The 23,634-nt window shown below is 48.3% G+C and overlaps 1 long non-coding RNA gene across 1 annotated transcript; it reads left to right on the forward strand.

Annotated features, from left to right (window-relative positions):
• LOC139233776 (uncharacterized) lies at positions 1 to 22,553 on the forward strand. The gene is made up of 3 exons (XR_011588215.1): positions 1 to 80; positions 776 to 833; positions 22,290 to 22,553. It is a non-coding gene; the product is annotated as an uncharacterized lncRNA (long non-coding RNA).
• Positions 22,554 to 23,634: the final 1,081 nt, after the last annotated feature.

The raw sequence follows: 23,634 nt of genomic DNA on the forward strand, positions 1-23,634 counted from the left end.
TCACAAAGACACACCAGGGAATGCAATGGGACAGATCTCTGATGAATTTAGAAGCTATTCTTCCCGATAGAGCTCCGCAGGTGATTCTTACTTTATTTAGCCTTACTCAAGTTTCATTACTGTCACGTTAATCTAAATAAAACATCAGCAAAGTAAATTAGTACAATGTTAAACTTATTCAGCCTGTCATTGTTTCCTTTAAACTATGTTTACATGGCTGTTGTGTGTGAATGCCCAGGGAGAATTTTAACTCTCAGAAACGGTTGGGTTTGAGTCGGGCCGGAAGAAAAAAGGGGAAAAAAATCAAACCCAACCCCAACCCATCTCGAACCCACCCATTTCCGGATTTAACGGAGGTGGGATGGGCGGTTGGGGGGAGGGGCAGGCGATCAACCTGCTCTCAGGAGGCAGGTCCCTCATTTAAATATTTTATTGAGGCTGTATGCCACAGATTGATTCTCAGAGTACAGCAGCTCAGAGTGGGAAACTGAGGGTTTGGTAAGTGGGAGAGTTTGGTGAAGTGGGGGCGGGCAGTGTTGCTTTGTCTTGTTTTTCCTAACTTTTTCCGCCGAGCGGTGGCGTACCTGAGCGGAAGCAGATCGAGGCCCGAGAGTAGGGATAAAAGCTGCAGCAGACCTGCAACTTCAAGGAATCTAATACGGCCAGTGTGATCTCCTGGATTAGTTTCGATCACCTGATTGGGTCGGAGAAGAATTTTCCCTGATTTTTTTCCCCAATTGACCTGGGTTTTTATCTGTTTTTTTGCCTCTCCCAGGAGATCGTACGGCTCCAGGTGGGGAGAACTCTGCTGTGTGACATCACAGATAAGGCACGTAAGTGATTGGTAGTGATTGTGGGCTAAGTTTTTCTTTTAAATTAATATATACCATAAAACTAAATTCTAAAAACTAACCTTTATTTATTTAACAAATTTAATAAACTAAAGCAGGTGAATACTTTGTGTTATGTATTTAAACGTTTGCAACCTGTATCACACTACCACCTGAAAGGTCAAAATTCACGGGAACCATCGCCCCACCCCCCCCCCCCTCCCCGCCACCCCCCCCAGCCCCACCCCCCAGGACTTGGGCTCATTAGAAAGGAAATTTAATTTGGGACTATCTACCGGAAACTTTGAAATCCTAAAGTGTTTTTGGAAGAAACTACGGGCCCAAGTTTCGAGCCGCGCCTAGAACGGCGCAGTCCCGACCTGTACGCCCGTTTTTCGCGCCACAAAGTGCGCCTAAAAAAACCTCCGTATTCTCCACCTCCCTGCAGGTCTTCTGGCCCTCGGCGCAGCGCAGCAGGAGCTGTAGGGGGCGGAGCTAGGTCCCTGCGCTGAAAACAGTGCCGGGACCTCTGCACATGCGCGCTACAGTGGGCGCGCAAGTGCAGTAGCTCCAGGCGCCCGAAACTGTGTGGGAGGGGCCCGAAGCACGCAGCCCCTAGCCCTGGCCGAATGGCCTCACTGGGGCTGCGTGAATAAGGCTCCTCCCATGGCCAGCTCCTGCTTCCTCCCGACCCGACTCGACTCCCGCTTCCCCCCCCCATACCGGACCCGACCCGGACCCGACCCAATCCGACCCGACTCCCGCTTCCCCCCCACCCCCCCAACCGCCTCTGGACCCGACCCGACCCGACTCCCGCTTCCCCCCCACCCCACCAACCGCCTCCGGACCCAACCCGACCCGACCCGACTCCCGCTTCCACCCCCCCCCCGCCTCCGCCTCTGGACCCGACCCGACCCGACCTGACTCCCGCTTCCCCCCCGCCCCCCCCCTCACCTCCGGACCCGATCCGACCTGACTCCCGCTTCCAACCCCCCCCCCCCGCCCCCGGACCGGACCGGACTCCTGCTCCCCCCCAACCCCCGCCTCCGGACTCGACCCGACTCCCGCTCCCCGTCGCCCCCCCCCCGCCTCCAGACCCGACCCGACTCCCGCTTCCCCCCGCCCCCCCTCCCCACCTCTGGACTGGACCGGACCTGACTCCCAGTTCCGCCCCCCCCGCCCCCGGACCCGACCCGATTCCTGCTCCCCCCCCCCCCCGCCTCCGGACCCGACCCGACCCGACTCCCAGTTCCGCCCCCCCACCCCGCCCCCGGACCCGACCCGACTCCCGCTCCCCCCCACCACCTCCGGACCCGACCCGACTCCCGCTTCCCCGCCCCCCGCCCCCGGACTGGATCCGACCTGACCTCTCTCCCACCGAACTGACCTCCCTCCCCCCGACCTGACCTCCCTCTCCCTCCCTCCCCCCAACCCGAACCGAACCGACCTCCCTCCCACCACCCCACCGACCCGCGCTCCTCCCGACCCGACCCAACGCCACCTACCTGTAAATCTGGTGCTGGGGACGGGCCCTGCCTGAAGTCTCGGGCCCGGCCCGTTCAGCCTCCCTCCCCCTTCTCCTTTCCCCCCCCCCCATCTCCTTCCCCCCATCTCCTCAACCCCCCCATCTCCTTCCCCCCCCATCTCTTTCCCCCCATCTCCTTTCCCCCCATCTCCTTCCCCCCATCTCCTTCCCCCCCATCTCCTTCCACCCATCTCCTTTCCCCCCCATCTCCTTTCCCCATCTCCTTTCCCCCATCTCCTTTCCCCCCCCTATCTCCTTTCCCCCCATCTCCTTTACCCCCATCTCCTTTCCCCCATCTCCTTTCCCCCCTTCTCCCCTCTCCCCCCTCCCCCCTCTCCGCCCCTCCCCGTCTCCCCTCTTCTCCCCTCTCCCCCTCCTTCTCCCCCCTCCCCCTTCTCCCCCTCCCCCTTCTCCCCCATCCCTCCCTCTTCACCCCATCCCTCCCCTTCTCCCTCTGCTCCCCCCTCTCTCCCTCTACCCCCCTCCTCCCCCTCCCCTCGCTGTCAGAAACACAGACACTGACAGACAGAGAATGAGAGACACACACAGACAGACAGAGAGATAGAGACACTGACAGAGACACACTGTGGGGGGGGCATCCCAGCACGCTGTTGGAGGGCTCCCGGTGCTGCAGTCGGCAAGTAGAAAATGTTTTATTTATTGATTTAAAAAAAAATTATTTCTTATTAATTTTTTTTGATTGATTTATTGGTTGATTTATTGATGTATTTATCATTTATTATTGATGATGGCTCTTTATTTGTAAAACTGAAGTGTTTAATGTTTGTAAACTTCCCTTTAAACCCCCCCCCCCACCATTCCCTACGCCTGATTTGTAACCTACGCCTGATTTTCTAAAGTGTAGAAAAGTTTTTTTCGAGCGTACAAAAATCTTCACTTACTCCATTCTAATTTAGTTTGGAGTAAGTTTTCACTGACGAAACTTTGAAAACAGGCGTAAGTGGCCGGACACGCCCCCTTTTGAAAAAAAAATTCTGTTCCAAAGTGAAACTGTTCTAACTGACTAGAACTGGAGCAAACTAAATGACGAGAATTCTGATTTCTAAGATATTCCGTTCTACACCAGTTGCTCCTAAAAATCAGGAGCAAATCATGTGGAAACTTGGGGCCTACGAACTTAAATTTAATTTTGGACTTTTACAAGACAAATTCAAGTCTGTGGGCGGGCCTAAGGACCTAAAGGAGCCAGCTTGATTATTGGAACCTTCTGGGTGTTGGGACTAAAGTGAATTGTCTGGAGAAATGGATACTCGAAACGTCTTCTCCATAAGAGACATTAACATTACAACAATAACTCAGAGATGGCCAGCCATCAAACTGAACCAAGAAAAGTCATCTTCATCATGAATAAGAACAAAGGGCCCACTACAGCCTGTATGCAAAAACTTTTAATGAGCCCGCCAAAATATGCAGGAAAGTACTTGAGGTAAGGATAACGAGATTATGTCATGAAGGGACAGACCATACAAACAAAAGAGTGCACTATCAAATAGGGTCCAGGCAAGAAAAAATAGCGATAAGACAAATACGGGTATAGTACAAAATAATGTTAAGATGTTTAATAATGTTAAAAATATAAATCTGGAAGTACTGCATTTGAATGCATGAAGCATCCGTAATAAGGTAGACGAATTAACAGCGCAAATAGATGTAAACGAATACGATATAGTTGCAATTACGGAGACATGGTTGCAGGGTGACCAGGGTTGGGAACTGTTGTGTATGCAATAACTGTTAGACTGAGTACTGTTTAACTCAAAAAGGTATAACCTTTGCTTTGCTTTATTAAGGCCCAAAGTGATTAATAAACAAAATGGCTGGCCTTTTATACTAGGGCTGAACACCAGTGCGTGCAGACCAATGGCCTCCAACAGTGACGCCATCTAGTGGCCAGTGATCCCAAAAGTACACACATGACAATACCCCCCTCTGAGATATTAACACAGTCTTTTACAAATTGAGAGAGTCCAGTATTTTACGCTTCCGGGTTGACCATCTCAGTTCAACTCTCCAGCATTGGGTGAGTGTTCAGAGTCTGTTGTGACTGGTGGCTGGGTGACTGACCTGGTGGGAGTGGCAATGGCCATGTCAGGGATTGAAAGTCCCGGTTCACTGATGAACACTGAGTCCTCTGATGACTGGGGGTAGGTTGGTTGGTCGTCGATTGTCTCTTCCTCCGAACTGTTCCGGTTCGTATGTGTGCCACAGCTTTGTCTGATCCATATGTTTCCTGCATGTTTGCCCATTTTGAGCTTAACAATAAATACTCTGTTGCCCTCCTTGGCCATGACAGTACCAGTGATCCACTTGAGATCCTGACCATAATTCAGAAGATATACAGGATAATTTACAGAAATATCGCGTGACGCAGCTGCGCGATCATGATACTCTTGCTGACTTTGTCTTCTATATTCAACATGATTATTCAAGTCATGGTGTACAAAAGATAGCTTGGTCTTAAGACCTCTCTTCATCATTAGTTCAGCAGGCAAAACCCCGGTAAGCATGTGTGGTCTTATCCTGTAACTAAGCAGTATTCATGACAGGTGGATCTGCAGTGACCCTTGTGTGACTTGTTTCATACTCTGCTTTATGATTTAGACAGCATATTCTGTTTGCCCATTGGATGCTGGTTTGAACGGTGCTGACTTCACATGTTTGATACCATTGAATTTCATGAACTCTTGAAACTCCTGACTGGTGAAGCACGATCCATTGTCGCTAACAACGATGTCAGACAGACCATGTGTCGCGAACATGACACTGAGGTTCTCAATGGTAGCTGTGGATGTGCTGGATGATATGATTATACACTCTATCCACTTCGAATATGCATCCACCACAACTAAAAACATCTTCCCCAGGAAGGGACCTGCAAAGTCTATGTGGATCCTGGACCATGGTTTTGACGGCCACGACCACAGTCTCAGCGGCGATTCAGCAGGTGCTTTGCTGAGCTGCATGCAAGTGTTGCACTGATGTGCACATGATTCCAGCTCAGAGTCATTTCCTGGCCACCATACATGAGACCTGGTGATGGCTTTCATCATTACAATGCCAGGATGTGTGCTGTGTAGCTCACATACAAATTTCTCTCCCCCTTTCTTGGGCATAACAACACGATTGCCCCACGGTATACAATACGACTGAATAGACAGTTGATCTTTACGGTGAATGTAAGGTTTGGTCTCCTCGCACATTTGCTTGGGTATGGCAGACCAATCACCTTTGAGGATGCAACTCTTCACCACTGATAATATCGGGTCCTGATGGTCCAGCACTTAACTTGTTGAGCCATGACAGGGGTTCCTTCACTCTCAAAAGCATCCATAACTAACAATAGGTCCGCCGGTTGTGGCGTTTCCACCTCCGGTGTGGGCAACGGCAGACGGCTCAAAATATCGGCACAATTCTCGGTGCCAGGTCTATGGCAAATTACATAATCATAAGCGGATAATGTCAGCGCCCACTTCTGGATGCAGTATGAAGCATTGGTATTGATACCTTTGTTTCAGAGAACAGTGAAATTAGCAGCTTGTGATCTGTCTCCAGTTCAAACCGAAGACCAAACAGATACTGATGCATCTTTTTAACCCCATACACATAGGCTAGTGCTTCTTGCTCTACCATGCTGTTGGCTCTTTCCGCTTTTGAAGCATAAGTTTACCCGACTCATTAGCTTGTTGGAGTACGCAACCAATTCCATATGACGAAGCATCACAGGCTAATACTAAACATTTATATGGGTCATAATGTACCAGCAGCTTGTTAGAGCAAAGCAGATTCGTGGCTTTTTCGAAAGCACTGTCTTGAGATGCACCCCACACCCAGTCATCGCCTTTTCTTAGCAGCATGTGCACTGGTTCTAATAAGGTGCTCAATTTAGGTAGGAAATTACCGAAGTAGTTGAGTAGACCCAAGAACGAACCAGTACAAACCGGACGGTCTGCACCTGGGCAGGACCGGAACCAATGTCCTAGGGGGAGTGTTTGCTAGTGCTGTTGGGGGGAGTTAAATTAATATGGTAGGAGGATGGGAACCTATGCAGAGAGACTGTTGTGTTCCTATCACAGATAAGACTACAGACAAGGAGGTTAAAGTAACAGTGACCTCAGTCTTTATTAAGACACTCCAGAGTGAGTAACGGCCTTAGGGGCCGGCTTATATACAGTGCTCCCAAAGGATGCTGGGATCCCTTGGAACTTCAGGGGATGCGCTCTCTGGTGGCGGAATATGGGAGTGCATGTTTTACAGATACACAACATCACTCCCCCACAAATTCAAAGTGAAAACTATTTACAAGGTGAGGCGGTCAGGAGCCTTTCTTTCCCTGGTGGACCGCCTCGGTACAAATGTCTGGTCTGGTGTGTTGGCTGTGCCCTTGCTGGGCTGGCGTGTTGTTAGCCCTGCAGGGCTGCTGGGTGAGCCTGGCCTTGCTGGGGTGAGGGCGTGATGGGTTCGATTTCCTGGTCCGGCGTGGTGTCGTTGATCTTTTGGGTAAGTGTTGTGGGCTCGAAAAAGGTGGTGTCTGCTGTGGGTTGTTCAGGGCAGTCTGTGAACCGCAGCCTCGTTTGGTCCAGGTGCTTTCTGCAAATTTGTCCATTGTCGAGTTTGACTACAAATACCCTACTCCCTTCTTTAGCTATCAACGTGCCCGCGATCCACTTGGGACCATGCCCATAGTTTAGCACATACACAGGATCATTCAGATCAATTTCCCATGACACAGTGGTGCGACCATCGTTTACATTTTGTTGCTGTCGCCTGCTCTCTACCTGATCATGCAGGTTGGGGTGAACCAGCGAGAGTCTGGTTTTAAGTGTCCTTTTCATGACTAGCTCAGTCGGGGGGCACCCCTTTGAGCGAGCGAGCGAGATTTTGTGCGGGACCTGAGAACTACTTGGGACAGGCGGGTTTGGAGTGAGCCTTCTGTGACTCGTTTGAGGCTCTGTTTGATTGTTTATACTGCCCGCTCTGCCTGCCCATTGGAGGCTGGTTTAAACGGGCCAAGGTGACATGTTTGATCCCATTGCGGGTCATGAATTCTTTAAATTCGGCACTGGTGAAACATGGCCCGTTGTCACTGACCAGTATGTCAGGCAGGCCTCGGTGGCAAACATGGCCCTCAGGCTTTCAATGGTGGCGGTGGCAGTGCTTCCCGACATTATTTCACATTCAATCCATTTTGAAAAGGCATCCACCACCACCAGGAACATTTTACCAAGAAACGGGCCCGCATAATCTACATGGATCCTCGACCATGGTCTGGAGGGACAGAACCCAAACTTAGTGGTGCCTCCCAGGGCGCGTTGCTCAACTGAGCACACACGCTGCATTGCCGTACACAGGACTCTCGGTCAGAGTCGGTACCAGGCCAACACACGTGGGATCTGGCTATCGCTTTCATCATTACTATACCCGGGTGTGTGCTGTGGAGATCCGAGATGAACGTCTCCCTGCTCTTTTTTGGTAGCACTACGTGGTTAGCCCACAACAGGCAGTCTGCCTGAATGGACAGCTCATCCTTTCGTCGCTGGAATGACTTGATTAGCTCTTGCATTTCAACTGTGATGCTGGCCCAGCTCCCATGCAGTACCCAATTTTTTACTAGGGACAGCAGAGGATCTTGGCTGGTCCAAGTCCTAATCTGGCGGGCCGTGACAGGTGATTTATCATTTTCAAATGCTTCCATGACCATCAACAAGTCTGCGGGCTGCGCCACCATCAACAAGTTTGCAGGCTGTGCCATTTCCACCCCTGTGGTGGGCAATCGTAGCCGACTGAGAGCATCCACACAGTTCTCGGTGACTTGCCTGTGGAGGATGCTATAGTTATATGCTGATAGCACGAGTGCCCACCTTTGTATGCGGGCTGAGGTATTAGTAGTTATCCCCTTGTTTTCAGCGAACAGGGATATGAGGGGCTTGTGATCGGTTTCCAGCTCAAATTTGAGGCCAAACAGGTACTGGTGCATTTTCTTTACCCCGAACACACACGCTAATGCCTCTTTCTCAATCATGCTGTAGGTTCTCTCAGCCTTAGACAAGCTCCTGGAAGCATAGGCGACAGGTTGCAACTTCCCCGCAACGTTAGTTTGTTGTAATACACATCCAACTCCGTACGACGATGCATCACATGCTAGCACGAGTCTTTTACACAGGTTATACAATACAAGCAGCTTGTTAGAGCATAAAATGTTTCTGGCTTTCTGAAAAGCAATTACTTGTTTTTTTCCCCATACCCAATTCTCACCTTTACGCAATAACACATGTAGGGGCTCTAAGAGGGTGCTTAACCCCGGTAGGAAGTTACCAAAGTAGTTGAGGAGTCCCAGGAACGACTGCAGCTCCGTGACGTTCTGTGGCCTGGGCACGTTCCTGACAGCCTCTGTCTAGGCGTCTGTGGGCTGAATGCCATCCGCCATGATCTTTCTCCTCAAAAACTCCACTTCTGTTGCCATGAAAACACATTTCGACCTCTTCAGCCGCAGCCCGACGCGATCCAGTCGCTGGAGGACCTTCTCCAGGTTTTGTAGGTGCTCGACAGTGTCCCGACCCGTGACCAATATGTCATCCTGAAAAACCATCGTGCGTGGTACCGACTTGTGTCGGCTCTCCATATTTCTCTGGAAGATCACTGCAGCCGACCAAATTCCAAACGGGCATCTGTTGTAGATGAACAGTCCCTTGTGCGTGTTGATGCAGGTGATGCCCTTCGAAGACTCCTCCAGCTCCTGCGTCATGTAGGCTGAAGTCGGGTCGAACTTGGTGAAAGTCTTGCCTCCTACCAGCGTCGCAACTAGGTCGTCTGCCTTAGGTAGCGGGTATTGGTCCTGTAGCGAGAAACGATTAATAGTTACTTTATAATCGCCGCAAATCCTGACCGTGCCATCACTTTTGAGTACTGGAACAATTGGGCTGGCCCACTCGCTGAATTCCACTGGGAGAAGGATGCCCTCACGTTGCAGCCTGTCCAGCTCAATTTCCGCTCTCTTCCTCATCATGTGAGGTACCGCTCGGGCCTTGTGGTGAATGGGTCGTGCCTCTGGGACCAAGTGGATCCGCACCTTCGCCCCGGAAAAGTTTCCAATGCCTGGCTCAAAAAGGGAAGGAAATTTGTGAAGAACCTGGGTACATGAGGCCTTATCAACATGTGATAGCGCTCGGATGTCATCCCAGTTCCAGTGGATTTTGCCCAGCCAGCTCCTTCCAAGGAGTGTGGGACCGTCGCCCGCGACAATCCAGAAAGGCAGTTCATGCACCGTGCCGTCATAGGTGACCTTGACCATGGCGCTGCCCAGGACAGTGATAAGCTCTTTGGTGTACATTCTCAGTTTTGTGTGGATGGGGCTCACGGCTGGTTTGAGTGCCTTGTTGCACCACAATCTCTCAAACATCTTTTTACTCATGATGGATTGGCTTGCGCCAGTTTCCAGTTCCATGGCTATGGGTAAGCCATTCAATTTTACGTTTAGCATTATGGATGGACATTTTGTCAAAAATGTGTGCACCCTGTGTACTTCAGCATCTGCCTCCTCTCTCGGAGGCTCAAAATTGCTTTGGTCCACCATGGACCGATCTTCCTCTGCCACGTGGTGGTTAGCAGGTTTTGCAGAGCTTGGAGGTGCCCCATTGTTCCACAGCTCTTTCAAACATACCCTTTGAAGCAGCATGAATAGGCTGAATGGAAGCCTCCACAACACCAACAAGGTGTGAATTGCCTTGCATTCATCCTTTGTTGCGGACTCTGAGTCCTCTGGGTCACCTGAGGCCTGCTGGCAGTTGCAGACTTGTGGTTTCTGCCCTGTACATTTCTACTCACAAACACAGTTCCAGTTAATTTATGAACATTGCTAGCACTTTTGTGCTGAGAGCTTTGTCTGGTGTTATCACTGGTGGACATAAACGCCTGTGCTATCGCAATGGCCTTACTGAGGGTCAGTGTCTCTACAGTCAAAAGTTTTTGTAGGATGGTCTCGTGGCCAATGCCCAGTACAAAAAAGTCTCTGAGCATTTGCTCCAGGTAGCCATCAAACTCACATTATCCTGCAAGTCGCCTTAGCTCGGCAACGTAGCTCACCACTTCCTGACCTTCAGGTCGCTGGTACGTATAGAACCGATACCTCGTCATCGGCACGCTCTCCTTCGGGTTAAGATGCTCCCGAACCAGTGTACACAGCTCCTCATACGACTTGTCTGTGGGTTTCACCGGAGCCAGAAGATTCTTCATGAGGCTGTAGATCGGTGCCCCGCAGACCGTGAGGAGGACCGTTCTCCTTTTTGCAGCGCTTCCTTCTCCATCCAGCTCGTTGGCTACAAAGTACTGGTCTAGCCGTTCGACATAGGCTTCCCAGTCCTCACCCTCCGAGAACTTCTCCAGGATGCCCACAGTTTGTTGCATCTTAGCGTTGGATTTGTGTACTCGTCGCCAGTTGTTGTGTTCCTAACACAAATGAGCCTGCACACAGGGAGGTTAAAGTAACAATGACCTCAGTCTTTATTAAGACACTCCAGAATGAATAACAGGCCTTCGGGGCCGGCTTATATACAGTGCTCCGAAGGGATGCTGGGATCGCTTGGGACTTCAGGGGATGCGCTCCCTGGTGGCGGAACATGGGAGTGCATGCTTTACAGATACACAACAGAGGCAGAGGGATGTAGAATGGGGATGGAAGCAAAAGATAGAAAGAAGAAAAGTAAAAGTGGAGGGCAGACAAACCCAAGGCAAAAAGCAAAAAGGGCCAAATTACAGCAATATCCTAAAGGAGCAAAGTGTGTTAAAAAGACAAGCCTGAAGGCTCTGTGCCTCAATGCGAGGAGTATTCAGAATAAGGTGGACGAATTAACTGCGCAGGTAGCAGTTAACGGATATGATGCAATTGGCATCACGGAGACGTGAGACATGGCTCCAGGGTGACGAAGGTTGGGAACACAATATCCAGGGGTATTCAACATTTAGGAAGGATAGACAGAAAGGAAAAGGAGGTGGGGTGGCATTGCTGGTTAAAGAGGAACTTAGCGCAATAGTAAGGAAAGACATTAGATTGGATGATGTGGAATCGGTATGGGTGGAGCTACGGAATACCAAAGGGCAGAAAATGCTAGCGGGAATTGTGTACAGACCACCAAACAGTAGTAGTGAGGTTGGGGACAGCATCAAACAAGAAATTAGGGATGCGTGCAATAAAGGTACAGCAGTTATCATGGACGACTTTAATACACATATTGATTGGGCTAACCAAACTGGTAGCAATGCGGTGGAGGAAGATTTCCTGGAATGTATTTGGGATGGTTTTTTAGACCAATATGTTGCGGAACCACCTCGAGGGCTGGCCATCACATGCTGGGTGATGTGTATTGAGAAAGGACTAATTAGCAACCTTGTTTTGCGAGGCACGTTGGGAAAGAGTGACCATAATATGGTAGAATTCTTTATTAAGATGGAGAGTGACACAGTTAATTCAGAGACTAGTGTCCTGAACTTAAGGAAAGGTTACTTCGATGGTATGAGATATGAATTGGCTGGAATCGACTGGCAAATGATACTTAAAGGGTTGATGGTGGATAGGCAATGGCAAACATTTAAAGATCACATGGTTAAACTTCAACAATTATACATCCCTGTCTGGAGTAAAAATAAAACGCGGAAGGTTGCTCAACCATGGCTAACTAGGGAAATTAAGGATAGTGTTAAATCCAAGGAAGAGGCATATAAATTGGCCAGAAAGAGAAGCAAACCGAAGGACTGAGATAATTTTGTAATACAGCAGAGGAGGACAAAGGGCTTAATTAAGATGGGGAAAATAGAGTATGAGAGGAAGCTTGCTGGAAACATAAAAACTGACTGCAAAAACTTTTATAGATATGTGAAAAGAAAACGATTAGTGAAAACAAATGTAGGTCCCTTGCAGATTGAGGTGATTTTATAATGGAGAACAAAGAAATGGCAGACTAGTTAAACAAGTACTTCGGTTCTGTCTTCACGAAGGAAGACACAAATAACTTTACACAAATACGAGAGGACCTAGGGTCTAGTGAGAAGGAGGAACTGAAGGAAATCCTTATTAGGTAGGAAATGGTTTTAGGGATATTGATGGGATTGAAGGCCGATAAATTCCCGGGGCCTAATAGTCTGCATCCCAGAGTACTTAAGGAAGTAGCCCCAGAAATAGTGGATGCATTGGTGATCATTTTCCAACAGTCTATCGGCTCTGGATCAGTTCCTATGGACTGGAGGGTAGCTAATGTAACACCACTTTTGAAAAAGGGAGGGCGAGAGAAAATGAGTAATTATAGACTGGTTAGCCTGACATCAGTAGTGGGGAAAATGTTGGAATAACTTATTAAAGATGAAATAGCAGAACATTTAGAAAGCAGTGACGGGACTGGCCCAAGTCAGCATGGATTTATGAAAGGGAAATCCTGCTTGACAAATCTTCTGGAATTTCTTGAGAATGTAACTGGTAGAGTGGACAAGGGAGAACCAGTGGATGTGGTGTATTTGGACTTTCAAAAGACTTTTGACAAGGTCCCACACAAGAGATTGGTGTGCAAAATTAAAGCACATGGTATTGGCGGTAATGTACTGACATGGATAGAGAACTGGTTGGCAGACAGGAAACAGAGAGTTGGGATAAACGGGTCCTTTTCAGAATGGCAGGCAGTGACTAGTGGGGTACCGCAGGGCTCAGTGCTGGGACCCCAGCTATTTACAATATACATTAATGATTTGGATGATGGAATTGAGTGTAATATCTCAAAGTTTGCAGATGATACTAAGCTGAGTGGCAGTGTGAGCTGTGAGGAGGACGCTAAAAGGCTGCAGGGTGACTTGGACAGGTTAGGTGAGTGAGCAAACGCATGGCAGATGCAGTATAATGTGGATAAATGTGAGGTTATCCACTTTGGTGGCAAAAACACGAAGGCAAAATATTATCTGAATGGCAGCAGATTAGGAAAAGGGGAGGTGCAGCGAGATTTGGGTGTCATGGTACATCAGTCATTGAAAGTTGGCATGCAAGTTCAGCAGGTGGTGAAGAAGGCAAATGGTATGTTGGCCTTCATAGCAAGGGGATTTGAGTATAGCAGCAGGAAGTTCTTACTGCAGTTGTACAGGGCCTTAATGAGGCCTCATCTGGAATATTGTGTTCAGTTTTGGTCTCCTAATCTGAGGAAGGACATTCTTGCTATTGACGGAGTGCAGCGAAGGTTCACCAGGCTGATTCCCGGGATGGCAGGACTGACATATGAGGAGAGACTGGATCAACTGGGCATGTATTCACTGGAGTTTAGAAGGATGAGAGGGGATCTCATAGAAACATATAACATTCTGATGGGACTGGACAGGTTAGATGCGGGAAGAATAATCCCGATGTTGGGGAAGTCCAGAACCAGGGGACATAGTCTAAGGATAAGTGGTATGCCATTTAGGACTGAGATGAGGAGAAACTTCTTCACTCAGAGAGTTTTTAACCTGTGGAATTCCCTCCCGCAGAGAGTTGTTGATGCCAGTTCATTGGATATATTCAAGGGGGAGTTAGATATCGCCCTTATGGCTCAAGAGATCAAGGGGTATGGAGAGAAAGCAGGAAAGGGTACTGTGAATGATCAGCCATAATCTTGTTGAATGGTGGTGCAGGCTCAAAAGGCCGAATGGCCGACTCCTGCAACTATTTTCTATGTTTCTATGTTTCTATGAACGCAGCTCCGTCACATTCTGCAGCTTGTGTGCATTCTTGATGGGCCTAACAGCCTTAGTATACCACCGCTTGTCGAATGCCCTCTGGCTCATTATCGATTGGCTCGCCCCTTTGTCAATTTCCATCGATACCGGCACCCCATTAAATTTTACATTGATCATTATCGGGTTGCTCTTTGGTCGGGTTGCGTACAGTCCATACACTTCCTCCTCTGGTATCTCGGATTGCATGTCCGGATCCGCGCTAGTCTGACCATCATTCTCTATGTGTTGTGTCGCAGCTCGCTTGCTCATCTGCGGACACTTGCGCTGGAGATGCCGCACTCTCAGACAGCCTTTGCAACTATATTGCTTAAATCGGCACTGCTAGTGCCGGTGATTTCCCCCACAACGCCAACACGGAGAAATCAGATGCATTCCCGCTGGCGGACTTTGATCAGCTACAGGTTTCGCATACGCAGTCGGGTAGGCCCTGCCATGTGCCGAACACCAAATCAATCATATTTACAGTACTTGCCGAGTTTAAATTTTCCACTGATGTCTGCTTTAGACTTCTATCCGTCGTCATGCGTGACTGAGCGATCGTGATGGCCCTGTTCAAGTCCAACGTCTCCACCGCCAGTAGTTTACACAGGCTCACCTAGTGGTTGATGCCGATTACAAAGAAGTCCCGCAGCATGTCTGCCAACACAGCCCCGAACTTACATGGTCCCGCTAGATGTCTCAAGTCGGCAACAAATTCCACCGCATTCTGGCCCACTGAGCGAACGTGCGTGTAAAATCTGTATCTCGAGATGATGATGCCTTCGTCTGGCTTAAGCTGGTCCTGTACCAGTGTACACAATTCTTCATACGTCTTCTCTGTTGGACTCACAGGCAGGAGTAGATCCTTTATCAGACCATAAATTTTTGGACCGCAAACTGTGAGGAACATCGCCTGGTACCGATCTGCGTCGCCGACCTCCTTCATTTTGTTGGCCACGAAGACCTGCCTCAAATGGCTCACAATGTCTGCCCAATCTTCTCCTTCCACAAATCACGCCATTAATCCAATTGTGCTCATTTTTTCATGCAAAGGTTCTTGTTGTCTCATAGCCAAATGTTGTGCATGCAATAACTGTTAGACTGAGTACTGTTTAACTCCAAGAGGTATAACCTTGGTTCTGCTTTTTTAAGGCCCAAAAGTGACAAATATACAAAATGGCTGGCCTTTTATACTTGGGCTCCACACCAGTGCGTGCAGCCCAATGGCCTCCAAAAGTGATGCCATCTAGTGGCTAGTGATAACAAAAGTACATACATGACAGGAACTGAATATACAAGCATATTCAATATTTAGGAAGGACAGACAGAAAGGAAAGGAGGGTGGTATGGCGCTGTTAGTAAAGGATGAAATCAGAGCAATAGTGAGAAAGGATATTGCCTCAGAAAATCAAGATATGAGGCCGAAATTCATCACCTCACTGCCCACTGCCGTCCACTGCCACTGACATTGCGCTTCTTGATCCGCACAGTGCCACTTTCATGGTAGCCTGGAGCTGCCGGGAGGGGAGAGCCGCTGGGAGCCGCCCGCTGATGTCAGCAGATGGTCGAGTGGCGCAACTGAGCTCTAGCCTGCCAAGCTCCCAGATTCCTTGGGGCGGGAATCGGTGGGAATCGGCAGCAGAACGGGGGTGGACCGCTGGTCTGTCCCCGGAGGCGAGTATGAAGAACCTGGAAAAAAGTGAAGTGAACAATTTTTTTTTAATTTCCACAGCGACTTACCTGCATGGGGTCCCCTGGAAGTCTTCCAATAGTTTTTTTTTTTTTTTGCTGCTGCATTTCTTTTCAGGTCTTCCGAGAATGAGACCTCCCATCCACTGCCGCCCAGATTGGTGGTGTACGTCGTCCATTTGCCGCCCGCTGACCTTCGAGGGACCTCAGCGATGAATATCCCGCCGAATGTACCGTCCGATACCTCGGCAGACATCGGCGGCATTTTGGGCGGCATTTGGGCGGGTGGCGGCCTTGATGAAAATCTACGTCCTAGTAGAAGCAGTCTGGTTGGAGCTAAGGAGTTGTCTATAGGCCTCCAACAGTAGTGGTAATGTAGGGGGCGGCATCAAACAGGAAATTAGAGATGTATGTAACAAGGGTACGACAGAACTCGTAGGTGACTTTAATCTATATATAAACAGGCCAAACCAAATTAGTAATAACACTGTGGAAGATGAATTCCTGGAGTGTGTACAAGATGATTTGTTAGATCAGTATATTGAGGAGCCTACTAGGGAACAGGCTATCCTAAATTGGGTATTGTGCAATGAGAAGGAGTTAATTAACAGTCTTGTTTTGCAGGGTCCTTCAGGGAAGAGTGACCATAACATGATTGAATTCTTTATTTAGATGGAAAGTGATTTAGTCCAATCCAAAACTAGGGTTCTAAATCTAAACAAAGGAAACTACAAAGGTATGAAGAATGAATTGGCTATGATAGATTGGGAAGATTTATTAAAGGGCATGATGGTGGATAGGCAATGGCTAACTTTTAAGGAACAAATGCATGAATTGCAACAGTTATACATTCCTTTGTGGCATAAAAACACAAAAGGAAAAGTGGCCTGACCATGGCTAACAAAAGAAATTAAGGATCGTATCAGAGGAGTCATACAAAGTTGCCAGAAAAAGTAGCAAGCTTGAGGATTGGGAGCAGTTTAGAATTCAACATAAAAGGACCAAGAGATTGATTAAGAGGGGAAAAATAGAGTATGAGAGTAAACTTGCAAGGAACATAAAAACCGACTGCAAATGTTTCTACAAGCATATAAAAAGAAAAAGATTAGTGAAGACAAATGTAGGTCCTTAAATCACTGGTGGTACTTCTCCAGCGCTTTAAGGTGTCTACTCTATATTGTCCACGTCTCTGAGCCATATAGGAGGACGGGTATCACTACTATCCTGTAGACCATAAGCTTGGTGACAGATCTGAGGTCCTGGTCTTCAAACACTCTCTTCCTCAGGCGACCGAAGGCTGCACTGGCATACTGGAGGCAGTGTTGGACCTCGTCGTCGATGTCTGCCCTTGTTGACAGTAGCCTCTTGAGGTATGGAACATGGTCCATGTTGTCCAAGGCCGCGCCGTGGATTTTGATGTCAGGCGGGCAGTGCTGTGTGGCAGGGTCAGGTTGGTGGAGGACCTTTGTCCTACGGATGTTAAGTATAAGGCCCATGCTTTCGTATGCCTCGATGAAGGTGTTGACGATGGCTTGGTGTTCGGCCTCTGACTGTGCGCAGACGCAAGCTCGATGACAGAGGATGGGACAACCTTGGGTCTAGCCTGGAGGTGATGAAGGTTGAACAGGGTCTCATTCATTCTATAGTTTAGTTCCACTCCAGCAGGGAGCTTGTTGAGAGTGAGATGGAGCATTGCAGCGAGGAAGATCGTAAAGAGGGTTGGCGCGATGATGCAGTCCTGCTTGATACTGGTCCGGACATAGATTGGGTCTGTGGTGGATCCATTGGTCAGGATCATGGCTTGCATGTCGTCGTGGCGCAGGCAGAGGATGGTGACAAACATTTGGGGGCAGCCGAAACGGAGGAGGACGCTCCATAGTCCCTCACAGTTGGCAAAGTTAAAGGGATTTGTGAGGTCAAAGTAGGCCATGTACAAGGGTTGGTGCTGTTCCCTGCATTTCCCTTGCATTCCGCCCTCCCCCACAGCTCGATCTGATGCTTTTCCTGGCCCACAATCTCCTCCAGGCCCCAATACCTACTACCTAAAGCAGATGACCTATTTGCGATGCTGGCAGGAGGCAAGACGTTCACCAAGCTCGACCTGACTTCGGCCGACATGACGCAGAAGCTGGAGGAGTCTTTGAAGGGCCTCACCTGCATCAACATGCACAAGGGACTGTTCATTTACAACAGATGCCCGTTTGGAATTCGGTCGGCTGCAGCGATCTTCCAGAGAAACATGGAGAGCCTACTGAAGTCGGTACCATGCATGGTGGTTTTTCAGGACGACATATTGGTCACGGGTCGGGACATTGTCGAGCACCTACAAAATCTGGAGAAGGTCCTCCAGTGACTGGATCGCGTCGGGCTGCGGCTGAAGAGGTTGAAATGTGTCTTCATGGCAACAGAAATTGAGTTTTTGGGGAGAAAGATCGTGGCAGACGGCATTCGGCCCACAGACGCCAAGACAGTGGCTATCAGGAACGCGCCCAGGCCACAGAACATCACAGAGCTGCGGTCGTTCCTGGGACTCCGCAACTATTTTGGTAACTTCCTACCGGGGTTAAGCACCCTCTTAGAGCCCCGACACGTGTTATTGCGTAAAGGTGAGAACTGGGTATGGGGAAAAAAAACAAGTAATTGCTTTTGAGAAAGCCAGAAACATTTTATGCTCCAACAGCTGCTTGTATTGTATAATGCGTGTAAAAGATTCATGCTAGCATGTGATGCGTTGTCGTACGGAGTCGGGTGTGTATTACAACAAGCTAACATTGCGGGGAAGTTGCAACCTCCGCTTCCAGGAGCTTGTCTAAGGCCAAGAAGACCTACAGCATGCTTGAGAAAGAGGCATTAGCATGTGTGTTCGGGGTAAAGAAAATGCATCAGTAGCTGTTTGGCCTCAAATTTGAGCTGGAAACCGATCACAAGCCTCTCATATCCCTGTTCGCTGAAAACAAGGGGATATATGCTAATGTCTCAGCCCACATACAAAGTTGGGCACTCGCGCTAACAATGTATAACTATAGCATCCGCCACAGGCCAGGCACTGAGAACTGTGCGGATGCTCTCAGTCGGCTACCATTGCCCACCACGGGGGTGGAAATGGCACAGCCTGCAAACTTGTTCATGGTGGTGCAGCCCGTACTTGTTGATCGTCATGGAAGCGTTTGAAAATGATAAATTACCTGTCACGGCCCGCCAGATTCGGACTTGGACCTGCCAAGATCCTCTGCTGTCCCTCGTAAAAAACTGGGTACTGCATGGAAGCTGGGCCAGCATCACAGTTGAAATGCAAGAGCTAATCAAGCCGTTCCAGCGGCGAAAGGACGAGCTGTCCATTCAGGCAGACTGCCTGTTGTGGGGTAACCGCGTAGTGCTACCAAAAAAGGACAGGGAGACGTTCATCTCGGATCTCCACAGCACACACCCGGGTATAGTAATGATGAAAGCGATAGCCAGATCCCACGTGTGGTGGCCTGTTATCGACTCTGACTTAGAGTCCTGTGTACGGCAATGCAGTGTGAGTGCTCAGTTGAGCAACGTGCCCAGAGAGGCACCACTAAGTTTGTGGTCCTGGTCCTCCAGACCATAGTCGAGGATCCATGTCGATTATGCGGGCCCGTTTCTCGGTAAAATGTTCCTGGTGGTGGTGTATGTCTTTTCAAAATGGATTGAATGTGAAATAATGTCGGGAAGCACCGCCAATGCCACCATTGAAAGTCTGAGGGCCATGTTTGCCACCCACGGCCTGCGTAACATACTGGTCAGTGACAACGGGCCATGTTTCACCAGTGCCGAATTTAAAGAATTCATGACCCGCAATGGGATCAAACATGACACCTCCTCCCCGTTTAAACCAGCCTTGAATGGGCAGGCAGAGCGGGCAGTACAAATCATCAAACAGAGCCCAAAATGAGTCACAGAAGGGTCACTCCAAACCCGCCTGTCCCAAGTACTGCTCAGCTACCGCACGAGACCCCACTCGCTCACAGGGGTGCCCCCGGCTGAGCTAGTCATGAAAAGGACTCTTAAAACCAGACTCTCACTGGTTCACCCCAACCTGCATGATCAGGTAGAGAGCAGGCGGCAGCAACAAAATGTAAACGATGGTCGCGCCACTGTGTCACAGGAAATTGATCTGAATGACCCTGTGTATGTGCTAAACTATGGACATGGTTCCAAGTGGATCGCGGGCACAGTGATAGTTAAAGAAGGGAGTAGGGTGTTTGTAGTCAAACTCGACAATGGACAAATTTGCAGAAAGCACCTGGACCAAACGAGGCTGCGGTTCACAGACTGCCCTGAACAACCCACAGCAGACACCACCTTTTTCGAGCCCACAACACACACTCAAAAGGATCAACGAAACTACGCCGGACCAGGAAATCGAACCCATCACGCCCACACCCCAGCAAGGCCAGGCTCAACCAGCAGCCCTGCAGGGCCAACAACACGCCAACCCAGCGAGGGCACAGCCAACACACCAGAACAGACATTTGTACTGAAAGAAAGGCTCCCGACTGCCTCAACTTGTAAATAGTTTGCACTTTGACTTTGTGGGGGAGTGATGTTGTGTATCTGTAAAGCATGCACTCCCATGTTCCGCCACCAGGGAGTGCATCCCCTGAAGTCCCAAGGGATCCCAGCATCCCTTGGGAGCACTGTATATAAGCCGGCCCCTCAGGCCTGTTACTCACTCTGGAGTGTCTTAATAAAGACTGAGGTCACTGTTACTTTAACCTCCTTGTCTGCTGTCTCACCTGTGTTAGGAACACAACACATACGAACAATGATGGACACGTAAAGACCATTTGCTTCAGCGAGCCTGTCCCACACAATTGCGATAGCTTCTGCATCACAACTTATACACTCCACCCCACCCGAAACCATGTGATCTCCTGGAAGAGACAAAAAAACTAGATAAAAAACCCAGGCTAGTTTAGGGGAAATTTTTTGGGGAAATTCCTCTCCAACCCATCTATGCGATCAAAACTACTCCAGGAGATGACTCTGGCACTCAATTCCCTCCAGTACCTACCTTCTGTAAGAGGTGATCACCACCCTAGCCAGAAACAGGTCCAGCTCTCACTTGAAGGAATTCAGCAAGTCCATGTCCACTGCACGAAATGGCAGGCTGTACCAGAGGTCCACTATTCACTGGGAATAGAATCACCTCCTGACATCTAATCTAGATCTAGCTTTATACATCTTAAATTTGTGACCCCTGGTCCTCCCTAACCTATTTAATTGAAACAAACTGGCAGCTGGAACACAATCTATTCCTTCATTATCTTACAAACCTCAACCAGGTCCCCCCCATGCCTACGCTTCTCAACTCTTTTAGCCTATCTTGATAACTAAGATGCTTTAGACTGAGAATTAATCTAGTGGCCTTCCTGTGCACCCTCTCCAAAGGCTCAATGACACCTAACATGTGAGGAGACCAAAACTGGACACGGTATTCCAAGTGCAGCCTGAGTAAGGTCTTGTACAAGGATAAAACAGTGTGCTTCATCTTGTACTCAATTGTCCTGTGGATACACCCCAACACTCTATTTGCTCTAGCTATTGCTTCACGGCATTGCTCATGTACCTTTAAGGAAGTATGCACTAGAATGCCAAAATGTATTTCTATCTCCAACATCTTTAATGCCTTTCCCTGAAGGGTGTATGAATGTTGAGCATGTCCATATGCATAACATTGCACTTACCTTTGTTATACATCATTTTCCAGTCATGAGCCCCATCTTCCAACACATTAAGATCTGCTTGAAGCAGACGAGCACAATTTGTGGTATCATCTGCAAATTTGCAGAACGTGCCCCCAACACCTACTTCCAGATCATTAATAAAAATAGTAAAGTGCAACGGTCCCAACACTGATCCTTCGAGACATTACTGGTGACTGGTCTCTAAACAGATCAAAATCCAGTTATAACTATCCCAAAATGTACACAGTGATCAGATTATTGCATATTAATTCTATTGATTGCCAATAAAAATAAAGTAGAACAAAATAGAATAAATCTTATGAAAAGAACTGCTAAAAATGTTCTGAACAATTAATCATCCCAAGAGGATATGAGCACGAAGGTATATGTAAAGGTAATTTGCCCAGTCTAGTACATTTTACTATAATTCAGAAGACTACAGCAATGTAAACAATAGATTTCTAGCCTATTCTCTAACAGATTTAATTTTACTACCATTCCAATTTTAGTTTCTTTTATATATTGAAATTTCAATATCTAAAATATTGAAATTATCTTTCTCCATTCATACCTGTACTTGTAACTCTGCATAGCTTTAAAAACATTTATTAGTGTTTTCACAACTCAGCTATAATTTGAGAAAAGATGTTTTTCCTAAACTTCCTACTGACCATTTCTAGAACAGTACAGTGGTATCAATGCAAATGTTACGCATTGTGCCGCAATATAACTTAGCTTTACTGCTGTTGTCATGTGATAAACGAATCATAACTACTTTTCTTCTCTCCCCAGATAAACTTGGACCATCTGGAATCCAAGAACATCCAGTACAGCACATTGTATCGCAACCATCTACAAGGCACAAGTCAGGGATGTGATGGAATACTCTCCACCTGCCTGAATGAGTGCCACTCCAACAACTTTCAAGAAGCTCAACACCATCCAGGACAAAGCAGCCTATTGATTGACACTCCATCCAACACCTTAGACATTCACTCCCTCCATCACCAGTGTACCATGGCTGCAGTGTGTACAATCTACAAGATGCACTGCAGCCACTCGCCAAAGTTTCTTTGGCAAGAACTCAATTGGCTTAGTACCGTGAACTCAATCAGGTGCGAACTGAGTCTACTTTATTAGCTCTAAAAGTGAGGATTAAACGTGGAGGCTTTCTTTATATGCAAGGGCTGCATGTGTCTGTCTGTGGCCCAATGACCTCTGATGGTCACTCCCCCTGGTGGCGGTTGTCATTTATGTACTTTTGGGATCACAAGCCAATAGATGGCATCACTGTTGGAGACCATTGGGCTGCACGCACTGGTGTGGAGCCCAAGTATAAAAGGCCAGCCATTTTGTATATTAGTCATTTTGGGCCTTAATAAAACAGAACCAAGGATATACATCTTAGAGTTAAACAGTACTCAGTCTAACAGTTATTGCATACACAGCATTTGGCGACGAGGCAACAAGAACCTTTGCATGCAAAAATGAGCACAATTGGATTGTTGAAGCGAATGTGGAAAGAGAAGATTGGGCAGATTTTTTAAGCCATTTGAGCCAGTTCTTTGTAGCCAACAAAATGGAGGAGGTCGGCGACGTAGATCAGCACGGGCGGTGTTCCTCACGGTTTGCGGGCCAAAAATTTATGGTCTGATAAAGAATCTACTCCTACCTGCGAGTCCAACAGAGAAGACGTATGAAAAATTGTGTACACTGGTTTAGGACCACGTTAAGCCAGACGAAGGCATCATCATCTCGAGATACAGATGTTATACGCACGTTCGCTCAGAGGGCCAGAATGCGGCGAAATTCATGCCGACCTGAGACGTCTAGCAGGACATCTTTGTAATCGGCATCAACCACGAGGTGATCCTGCGTAAAGTACTGGCAGTGGAGACATTGGACTTGAACAGGGCCATCACGATCGCTCAGTCATGCATGATGACGGATAGAAGTCTAAAGCAGATATCAGTGAAAAATCGAAACTCGGCAAGTACTGTAAATATGATTGATTCAGCGTTTAGCAGAGTGACACATGGCAGGGCCCACCCGACTGCATACGCAAAACCTATGGCTGCCCAAAGTCCGCCAGTGGGAATGCAGCCAATTTCTCCATGTTGGCGATGTGGGGGAAATC

The sequence above is a fragment of the Pristiophorus japonicus genome, chromosome 2 (assembly GCF_044704955.1).
Source record: "Pristiophorus japonicus isolate sPriJap1 chromosome 2, sPriJap1.hap1, whole genome shotgun sequence".
Classification (NCBI taxonomy): Eukaryota; Metazoa; Chordata; class Chondrichthyes; family Pristiophoridae; genus Pristiophorus; species Pristiophorus japonicus.